The following is a 9,547-nucleotide window of genomic DNA, read 5'->3' on the forward strand; positions in this document are numbered from 1 at the left end:
ACGGCTGTGAGATGACGGTCAACCCACCAATTCCCCCCCCCCCCCCGCCCCCGCCATTTTTTTTTTTTTTTACAGATCTGCATGATTTACGTAGGTCACATTTTCAGGTCGGAAAATCCGGAATTCCGGATTAATCCGGAAAAATCACATCCCTGGGAAATACAGCTCAGAAGGGTATTGAGAGTTGCTAGACGACACTTGCGGGCAGATTAAATTTGCTGCCGCTAGGGTGCGTCTAGATTTCTAGGCATTTCTGCCTTTATAAGGGGATTAGAATCAGAGGAAGGTTAAGTTTAAAATAAAATGTTTAAATGTGATATATTTTTCTCCTGGTCTTTATTTTAAATAGGTTATAACAAATATCAATAATTATCGATATCGACCTATATGAAACATAACGTGATACAGGTTTCAGCCATACTGCCCAGCCCTACGTTCCACCCAGAGCCGAGTCCTCAGACCCTGCCTTTCTATGTCAACACTACCAATGCTGAAATAAATCTCCAGTAGTCAGGAGACACAAGTAAGAGCTTTTGATGCTTTGCAAACTCTACTGTGCCTTTTAAAGGTGGCGTGGCTTTGGAGACGGCTCTGAAGGAGGGTGGGATCTCATGCTTTCGAAGCTATCTTGCTATTGCTAGCCTCTCCGCAGTTGTCTACCCTAACTTTAATTGTTGGGTACAATGTTTTAAGAATGATTAGTCTTTCAATTACCTATCACAACTACAGTTTCCTATCCTATATATACAAAATTTCAGCCGTGCATATTGAAACTCATCTCTCTGATTCCAGTTGAGGGGTTAAAGGTTGACAGCACAGCTGGCTATTGTTCTTGTGCGGTGCATTGCACAGCTGGACTCCAGTCTAAGTTCTCCAAAGGGTCCACCTGACTGACAGCTACCCAAAGTGTCAACATGTGAATGAGACATGAATATCAATATAGACTTTACTGGAATTTGCTGTTGGCTCTACACCCAAACCTTTGAAATCATAGACAGTAGTGTTTCCATAATTCAGTAGCTGCTTTGATTTGAGGGATATTTGTGGGTAAATTTTACATAATTAATGCAACCACAGAACAAAGATGATGCAAAAATCATTGTATCGGCAGTACCGACACACCGAAACCTAAAAAAAAAACTAAAATCGTTTGATGTCTACTTTTCCTCATCCTTATCTTATCTTTGCTTTGCTGTTTCTATTTGATCCATTGCTTTAAAATATCTTACTTGTGCTAGAATGTATTATTGAAAATTAACTGAATAATGATTGTGTTATTGTGTAATAAAATAATGCTTTAAAGGAAATTTGCTTTATATTTTATTATTATGTAGTCTTTTTACAAAATAACACAGGCATTCAAAGTGTACTTATAGTTATGTAATACATGACTTAGTTCAGTAAGTTGTGTTTTAATTGTATCTGTTAATATTTACACTTTAGTTCAATAGTGTTTTTGTTTTGCTGTGGTATTAAAATGACCAAGAAGAGTGAAATTGAACTGGCATCAGTATTGACTGCTGACATTTTGGTATCGCGGGTAACCCTAAATGCAACATATTTGGCCAACTTGGATTTACCGTAATCCCCTCAAGTTTTCAACTTTGGCAGAGTCAATATCAAAGCCAGATCTTGAGCATGGTGCACACCACCAAATATGAGTCATGTTGTCATCCCTCTCGTACACTTATCAAACAGCTCAAGCACTAAAGCAGATTTGGCCCTTGCTTGGCTCTTGTCTGGATAGTATGGGTTTAATTCCTTCTGAACTGCGCCTGTATCAGGTATCAAGAAATCAAACTCCGTATTGGCTCTGATGACACACCTTCAGAGTGCCATTTGGGCTCTGGGCCTATCAGCTTCACAATCGAGGCTTTATTCCTCTGGACTATAACGGCTGAGACTTTAAGTATGATTACAGAGGGATTGTCTTAAATAACCTCAAAGAGAAAAGGCACTGTGAGCTAAACCTTATGCTGGCAGAACACATTTACCAAAGAGGAGAGCTGAGTTACGGGAGTTACGGGAAGGACAGTTAAGCATCAGGTTTGAGTTTAAGAGAATATCGGGATTATTTGAGGTAGCCATTGAGCGATGTAAGAAATATCTTTATATTTGGTTACATAACCAGATACCATTCACTTTACACACAATATAAGGCTGTCATTATGAAACCAGTTTCCTTTCCACATCGTCCTCTATTACTTTAATGCTGGACTCTGTTTACCAGTCGTTTATACACTTCGGCCATGACTCGACTGACATGTTGCGTGTGGATTTGAGCTGAGAACTGCAGGCCAACTGCACAAAAAGGAGCAGCTCAGTGCCGTAGACAGAAAGTAAGCTGTGTGAGGCAAGATCCCCGTCGTTCTTGAGCAACATTGCGCTTATGCTCTCTTGGGATGCCTCTTAGAAAAAGAAGTGAAAGATAAATATGGGCACAGGCTTTCCTGGTAGCCACTGGGGAGATTCCTTGAGAAGGTATGGCCTGTCCGACTTAGAGCAATCTGAAAAATCCCCCTTTTCTCTTCATTGGAAAGTCATTTAGACTGCCTTATCTTTATGTCAGCAAGCCAGGATATCTGAAACAAAAGGAAAGGTGCCTTTGTGGGCCCTTCATGGAAGAACCGATTCCATCACACCACATTCCTGGCTAGTGGCTCACATGGGTGTACTGGGTTTGATTAATAACAGGAATTTATTGGATTGTTATTGGTTATTTATTATTATTTACAATGAACTGTAGAGACAACAGCCAATGGAACATCTACACACAAAAAAATACTTTAAAGGGACAGTTCATAAAAATAAAAGAAATCTACTCGCATTCATGTAATTCAACACCAGTATGAATTTAATGTACTTTTTTTGCACAATGAAAGTCAGAGATACAGTGTTGTATAGAACCCCCCTTACTTTAATAAAAGCAGTTGAAATATTCTTCAAAAAATATTTCATGTCGGGTGCTTAAATTATGACAGAATTTTCATTTTTGGCTGAACTATTCTTTCATGTCATTATGTGAAATAAGTACACTTGCTGGGAAAACAGTAACAAAGCAAATCACGGCTAAACTAACCAAGACAATGAAACTGAACTTAACAGGGACAACTTAAGTAGAACTTAAAGGGTTAGTTCACCCAAAAATAAAAATTTATTTTCATTAATTACCCTCATGTAGTTGGACACCCGTAAGACCTTCGTTCATCTTCAGAACACAAATGAAGATATTTTTGTTGAAAGCTGATGGCTGAGAAAGGCTTCAGATAGGCCTCCATTGGCATTCAGTACATTCCCACTCACAAGACCCATAAAAGGCACTAAAAACATCGATACAAAGTCCCTCTCACTACAGTGGCTGTACAATAATTTTACAATGTGACGAAAATAGTTATTGTGCGCACAAAAATCTAAATAACGACTTTATCCACCAACTTATTGATGTGAACTTGACGCATACGCGAGAATATGACGCAGATCCGCCGTTCGGATACATGACCCAGAAGAGGAGGAGCACCGCTATTGCGTGAGTTCACATCCGAGACCTACACGGAAGACAATCATTTGGCGGATAAAGTCATTATTTAGATTTTTTTTTGCTCACAAAAACTATTCTCGTCGTTTGTAAAATTATTGTACAGCCACTGTAGTGAGAAGGACTTTGTATCGATGTTTTTAGCGCCTTTATGAGTCTTGTGAGTGGGAATGTACTGAATGCCAATGGAGGCCTACTGAAGCCTTTCTCAGCCATCAGCTTTCAACAAAAATATCTTCATTTGTGTTCCGAAGATGAACGAAGGTGTTACGGGTGTCCAACAACATGAGGGTGAGTAATAAATGAAATCATTTTCATTTTTGGGTGAACTAACCCTTTAAGTACATATTTATATGCAATTTCTTCTATTGTCTTTGAAATGTGGTTCAAGTGTACTGCCAATAAATTAAAATACTTTAACTTTAAATGTAATATTGAAACAATGCTGTAAAAATTAAAAATAAGAAGCTTGCACAGGCTTTAGTTAACATATCGAAATAAGTGTACTTCTCTAAAGCACGACACAAGATTATTAAAGCACAGATTTAAACTGTATTTGACATTAACTGAACTTTTAAAATGAGCCTTTTCAAATGTGTACTTTACTGTGTAAATAAACAGTAACATGTCTTAACATAAAAGCCGCTTATGTATACTTTAAAGGCCCACTGAAGTGCCTTGAAACGAGCTGCATTATTCAACGTGTTGACGTAATTTCCCCTGAAATGGCTTCAGCTGTTAGCAGCTCCTCCCCTTTTTTGAAACAGCCAATAGCGTTTCTTTAATATACAGTTTGACTAGAGCGCAAGAGCGGACCTTTCTCTGTTTGGTAAAGCCATTTTCCTCTAACACTGTTTACCATCATAATCTCCTCCATATCGCTTTGAAATGCAGCATTCTGTGCAGAATTCAAATGGGTCGATATGTTTGTTGTCTGCGCGGACTCGTGCATATGATCCGCGCTGCGCTCTCGTGTCTGTAGTCTAAATTTAGACCAGAGCCGTTGGGGTGTGTGCACGGCTGCGGTGTGTGAAGCTAACGTGAAAACAGACTTAATTCGCCTCAAATGAAAGCATATTTACACTGAATGGTTTCCTATCACATATATAGTGTGCCTTTCACCATGTAGAAATTAGTAAATGTGTGTAAACAACTGACCGACTTCAGCGGCAGCTTCAGCAGTGTAGGGAGCAGACTTTAGATTCTAGAGTGCATTTTGATTGGACAGAAGATTAGACGAGAAAGTGAAGTCTGCGATGATGTCACCAAAATCTGAGATTTGTTTTAAAGGAAGTGGGAGACTGTAAATTTTGAATGCTTATATTTCCTAAATGCAAATTTTTGTCATAGTTTTGGAACATACTAGCTTATTCATAACTTTAAAGCTAACACAGTCATACTAAAAGCTAAAAAACTTAAATTTTGATTTCAGTGTACCTTTAAAGCTACACTGTGTAACTTTTTTAGTTTATTCTTAGCTAAAAACACTTAGTTCAAAAATATATGTGCTAATTAATGTATATTTACTTCTTTTAAGTAATAAAGTAAAGTATTCTCGTAAGTTTATAATATGCCATTGAAAATACATACGGGTGAGGGGTTCGAATGCTGGTCGCCATGTTGCCCCTCCATCTTGAAAGTACATTAGCCAAAGAGGGACATACCCGTAAATTCAAGCTTCGCCTTTCGCATTTTAACACTCGATGGCACCGTGTCGAATATGAAGAGGGGGATTGCCATGAATCTTGGACTAAATCGACCACCGTAGGAGTTATAACGAAATCAGAATTAGGAGGAACAGAAACTAATATTCACTGGATTGTCGCATTCCTTTACACCGCTAGATGGGGGAACTATCACACATTGTAGCTTTAAAATAGTAGGCTGCACTTATTAGAAAATGTACTATTTTGAAGTACACATAAGTCTCTTTTCATTGATATTATATTATCTGCAAGAACACATTTTTTAATATATACTTTTAAGATTTGTTCTAATAAAGGCTACAAAATATGTAACAACAATCCATGATAATGTGGCATGGAACATCTCGCATGTTGCATGCTTTGGTCACATTTTAAATATATTTGTCTGTGTAACAATATAAAACTATAATAATAGGAGTGTAAATGTCTCCAATTCCCAGTTACTTGTAGTGAATGGTTTGAGACTGTGTGTGTTCTTGTATCATCAGCCAATCATGAACACTTTTATGACATCATTTTTCTAGGACTCCAGTTATTATTCACATCATGACATTTTATTAAAGCACAACATGCATTTTTTTTTAAAAATCTGATTTAGCCTATCACATCTCTCAAACACAACAATACACAACAATACTCTCATAACCTACACTGATGTCAAGTCAACCAAGAGGCCCTTTTTAACAAATAGGTCAAAACCTGTAGGTATCGAGAAATGTAGGTTGTTTGTCCTGAATTGCTCTCCGTCTGACAGCCCAGACGTCTAGGTTTCTGTGTGATAATATGAGTTTTACAGTATAAAATCCAAACTCTTGGTTTCATTTTTCAACAACATTTGCTCATATTGTTTTCATTTTATGATGTGCATTGACTTATTCAGGCAGAGTATGGCTTGAAGTGGCAAAAAGGTGGCTATAATTAGGCCACATTAACATAAATCACATGAGATATTAGCGTCATCCCATCTACAGCGAGAGCGACGCGACAAAAATACAACGCTCTCAGCAAAGCGTATAGCCTACTATTAACCTTAGGGAGCTTTCACACAGAACGTTCCATTCAGAACTGGTTCTGAGATTACACCTCGTCTAAACCGCAACGATAATGTCTCAAAACGCGACGCAACGGCGCGACTGGGTACAGAGACCAGCAATTCAAACTAGCGCTGTGTGAAAGCTCCTTTAGCATCGACGCTTGTGTCGCGTAGCGATTATGTTAGGCGCTCGCCTCGAAATCCCGTGCAATAAAGAAGAGAATCACTCTATACGTGCGTGCTGCACTACTGTGCGCATGTCGATGTAACAAAGGCGATGAACAAACGACAGCTAGATTGATACTAATCGTCTATGAAGTGACATTTCGCATCTTTCTAGGATCGACAGGCACGCAACGACCCCCGTTTAACCCAATCCCGCATTCTGCGATTATGTAACATTATTGATGATTTCATCGCGCTCTGGACAATGCCGGGAATTCTGTGTGCCTACTGTAGCCTACTCCAATAGTTCAGTCCTGCGTGGTAGCGACAAAATGACATAACACAAAGATGACTAGCCGCTATATGAATTCTGTATATTACATTTGCTATAATCTGCACTTGCCCTTCATTTAATGCTTCAAGTTCTCAGTGCTGGGGGTCTGGATTTCCCGATGACGTATAAGCTGCACTTGCAATCATAAACGGTAAGAAAAGAGCGATGATGTCATTTACTTCAACTCCACTATATTAACGTTTACTCCCGCTAACAAAGAGCTTGCATGTTAAAATAGATATCAACAAGAGAACAGCTGGGAAACAAATGACTGTCGTCTTACCGAAGCCACTGAACATGTTTAGTGACCCCCTTTACACCACTGACAATGCAACATACCCACCCTGTGCCTTGGCACCTAGAGTGATGTGCCCTCCACCGCTAATGTGATTTCACTGCAAAGACATGGGAATCTAAATAATTGACGCACTGAACGTTTACGTTTGGCGTCGGTGTAAAAGATGTTCCGAATAAAGAATATTTACAGACCGCATGGGGCAGACTTGGGTTCTTCAGATGTAATGTTTCTGTTACTGTACCCTGCAGGACAGATCTTGTGTACACAATAAACCTCAGTAAAGCAATGTCAGAAAAGACGTTTACCTGACAGCGTGGCCGTTCCCTCTCCATCTATTATCCCACGACGACTCGGTCAACCGATTACCTTGTAGCATTTAGGTCCAGAGAGGTCTGTCAGATGCTGGCACATGCCTTTCCCCTCGTCCAGGCTGGCACAGGCAGAACTGCAATCTCGCGCAGAACACGCTGCTTCGATGAGCGCAAGCGCCGCGCGCTACGCTATCCCGCACGAGACCATTGAGCGGCCCGCGCCACGCCCCCTTCAATGAGCTGTCAGTGGCAGTGAAGACGCGCGCTTGTCCCACTGCATGCTTTCAAATCGTTAAGCGAGTTTGTTTTCCATTCCGACCTACAGTTGCCCAGAAACGCGTGTGGATACTTAGATGTCACTTAAAATGTTATTCAATTAATCAGATAACATAGCTAGAGAGGCATGTACAAACAATTGCTGCAAGAGCTTTAATCAGAACTAACTTCGCTTTTGTGAGCCACATTGACTTTCAATCAGCTTGTTCTAATGGATGTCAGTTTCTCTCAATTTCAGTAGGCTTCCTAGCATGTTTAGACAGTCCATTCCCACTCACAAACTACACAATACCATAGCTTCATTTTGAGCAATACCATAGCTTCAATTTTTTATTATTAATTTAACTTTTCAACAATTACTATTTTAACTGCTTTAACTTGCTTTAACTGCTTAACCCCAAAATGAAAATTCTGTCATTAATTACTCCGTTCAACACTCCTTCGGAACACAAATGAAGATATTTTTGTTAAAATCTGATGTCTCAAAGGCCTCCATTGACCATGTCATTTCCTCTTTCAAGACCCATAAAGGCACTGACGTCGTTACAAAGCCCATCTCACTACAGTGGCTCTACAATCATTTTATGAAGCGACGAGAATAGTTTTTGTGCGCAAAAACAACAACAACAACTAAATAACGACTTATGGGCCGGTTTCAACACTGCTTTGTAAAGCTTCGAAACGTTATGAATCAGCTTATCTACGCTGATTCTTTAAAGGAGTAGGTTACTTCAGCGCTGGGAGGATGACTCTGTATTTAAACTGGGTCATTAATGTAGTAAATTATTTTTTAAAATAATGAAATTATCTTTCTAGACTGAGAAAAGACAGAAAATGTATTTTTGTCTCATGATAATTCCCTGAATGCTTCGCTATGAGGCCACTTGCAAAGCTACTAACGTTACTGAATCACTGATCACTTTCCCACCGCGACCGCGTTCATTTTCATAAAATCAGTTCAGTTTAAGAACAGACACTACAATTAAAAACTGAACGTGTCTGTTCAATATGTGATTTAGCCACTGAGGGAGTCTCACAGCCCAAAACTCTGCAGGAGTCAGATATATTGACAGACATGGATGAGCTCGTGATGAGAGCTGAGGTAAACGCGTCAGCGCCATAGATTCACAGCGCATGTTCAGTCTGGCGCGTTTTCAGTTCATGCCTTTGAAAGCTTAACTTTCATAGGAATTAGTTTGAGAAGTTAAAAGACTTACTTTGCTCTGCTGGCCGCACGTTTATACATGAATGCCTGCTGCAGCTGTGAGTGTGATCTCCCATCCCCCAATACGCGAGTTGAAAACATGCGGAAATGGCTCCCTCTGCTGGCTGTAGTCTTTAGCCTCTGGACAACAATTCCTCCGATGGCGCAAAATTTATGATATTTGCATCATAGGAGGAGTTTGTCCAGTTTTTCTGTACAGGTTTAACTTCAGGTCCAAGTCTTATTTTATCTAAAAAGTGTATAATGTGATTACTATCCTTACTGTCACACACAATATCAAAAGTCTCAACCAGAGGTGCCCGAGCTTTTTAATAAGGGCCAAAAATAGTTGCATACTTGTAAAAATGTCAAAGAAAAAAAACAATTCACATTGCTTTGATTGCATAATCCATTTATCCACCTATATAAAAAGTCTTTATAACAATTGAAAACAAAAAAATATCTTGAAAACTTCTGAATTCTTTTGACAAAATACATGGCACAGGTTTGTGCAGGCAGGTGCATTCGAGCTAAAATGAGCACAAAGACGTATGATTAATACAATGCTTTTTCTCAAAACTCACTTTAAACCACAGTTGAGTGTTCTCCATAACTTCCGATTGCGGTCTAATGTGGGTTTTGGTCATGTTATTTATATCACTTTAAGCACCTAACTGCTGCACCT

At 39.3% G+C, this 9,547-nt stretch overlaps 1 protein-coding gene across 3 annotated transcripts in view; it reads right to left on the minus strand.

The window, feature by feature from the left end:
- The window catches only part of hivep3a (HIVEP zinc finger 3a), a 72,692-nt gene extending 65,105 nt beyond the window's left edge, over window positions 1–7,587 (minus strand). For 2 of the 3 annotated variants that reach the window (XM_067426261.1, XM_067426262.1), the window contains exon 1: window positions 7,377–7,587. The gene's annotated coding sequence lies outside the window, so the exon portion shown is untranslated. The remainder of the gene's footprint in view (window positions 1–7,376) is intronic. The other variant, XM_067426264.1, reaches the window with a different exon arrangement.
- Between the last annotated feature and the right edge of the window lie 1,960 nt (window positions 7,588–9,547).

This window comes from Pseudorasbora parva, chromosome 19, assembly GCF_024679245.1.
Source record: "Pseudorasbora parva isolate DD20220531a chromosome 19, ASM2467924v1, whole genome shotgun sequence".
In the NCBI taxonomy this organism is placed as follows: Eukaryota; Metazoa; Chordata; class Actinopteri; order Cypriniformes; family Gobionidae; genus Pseudorasbora; species Pseudorasbora parva.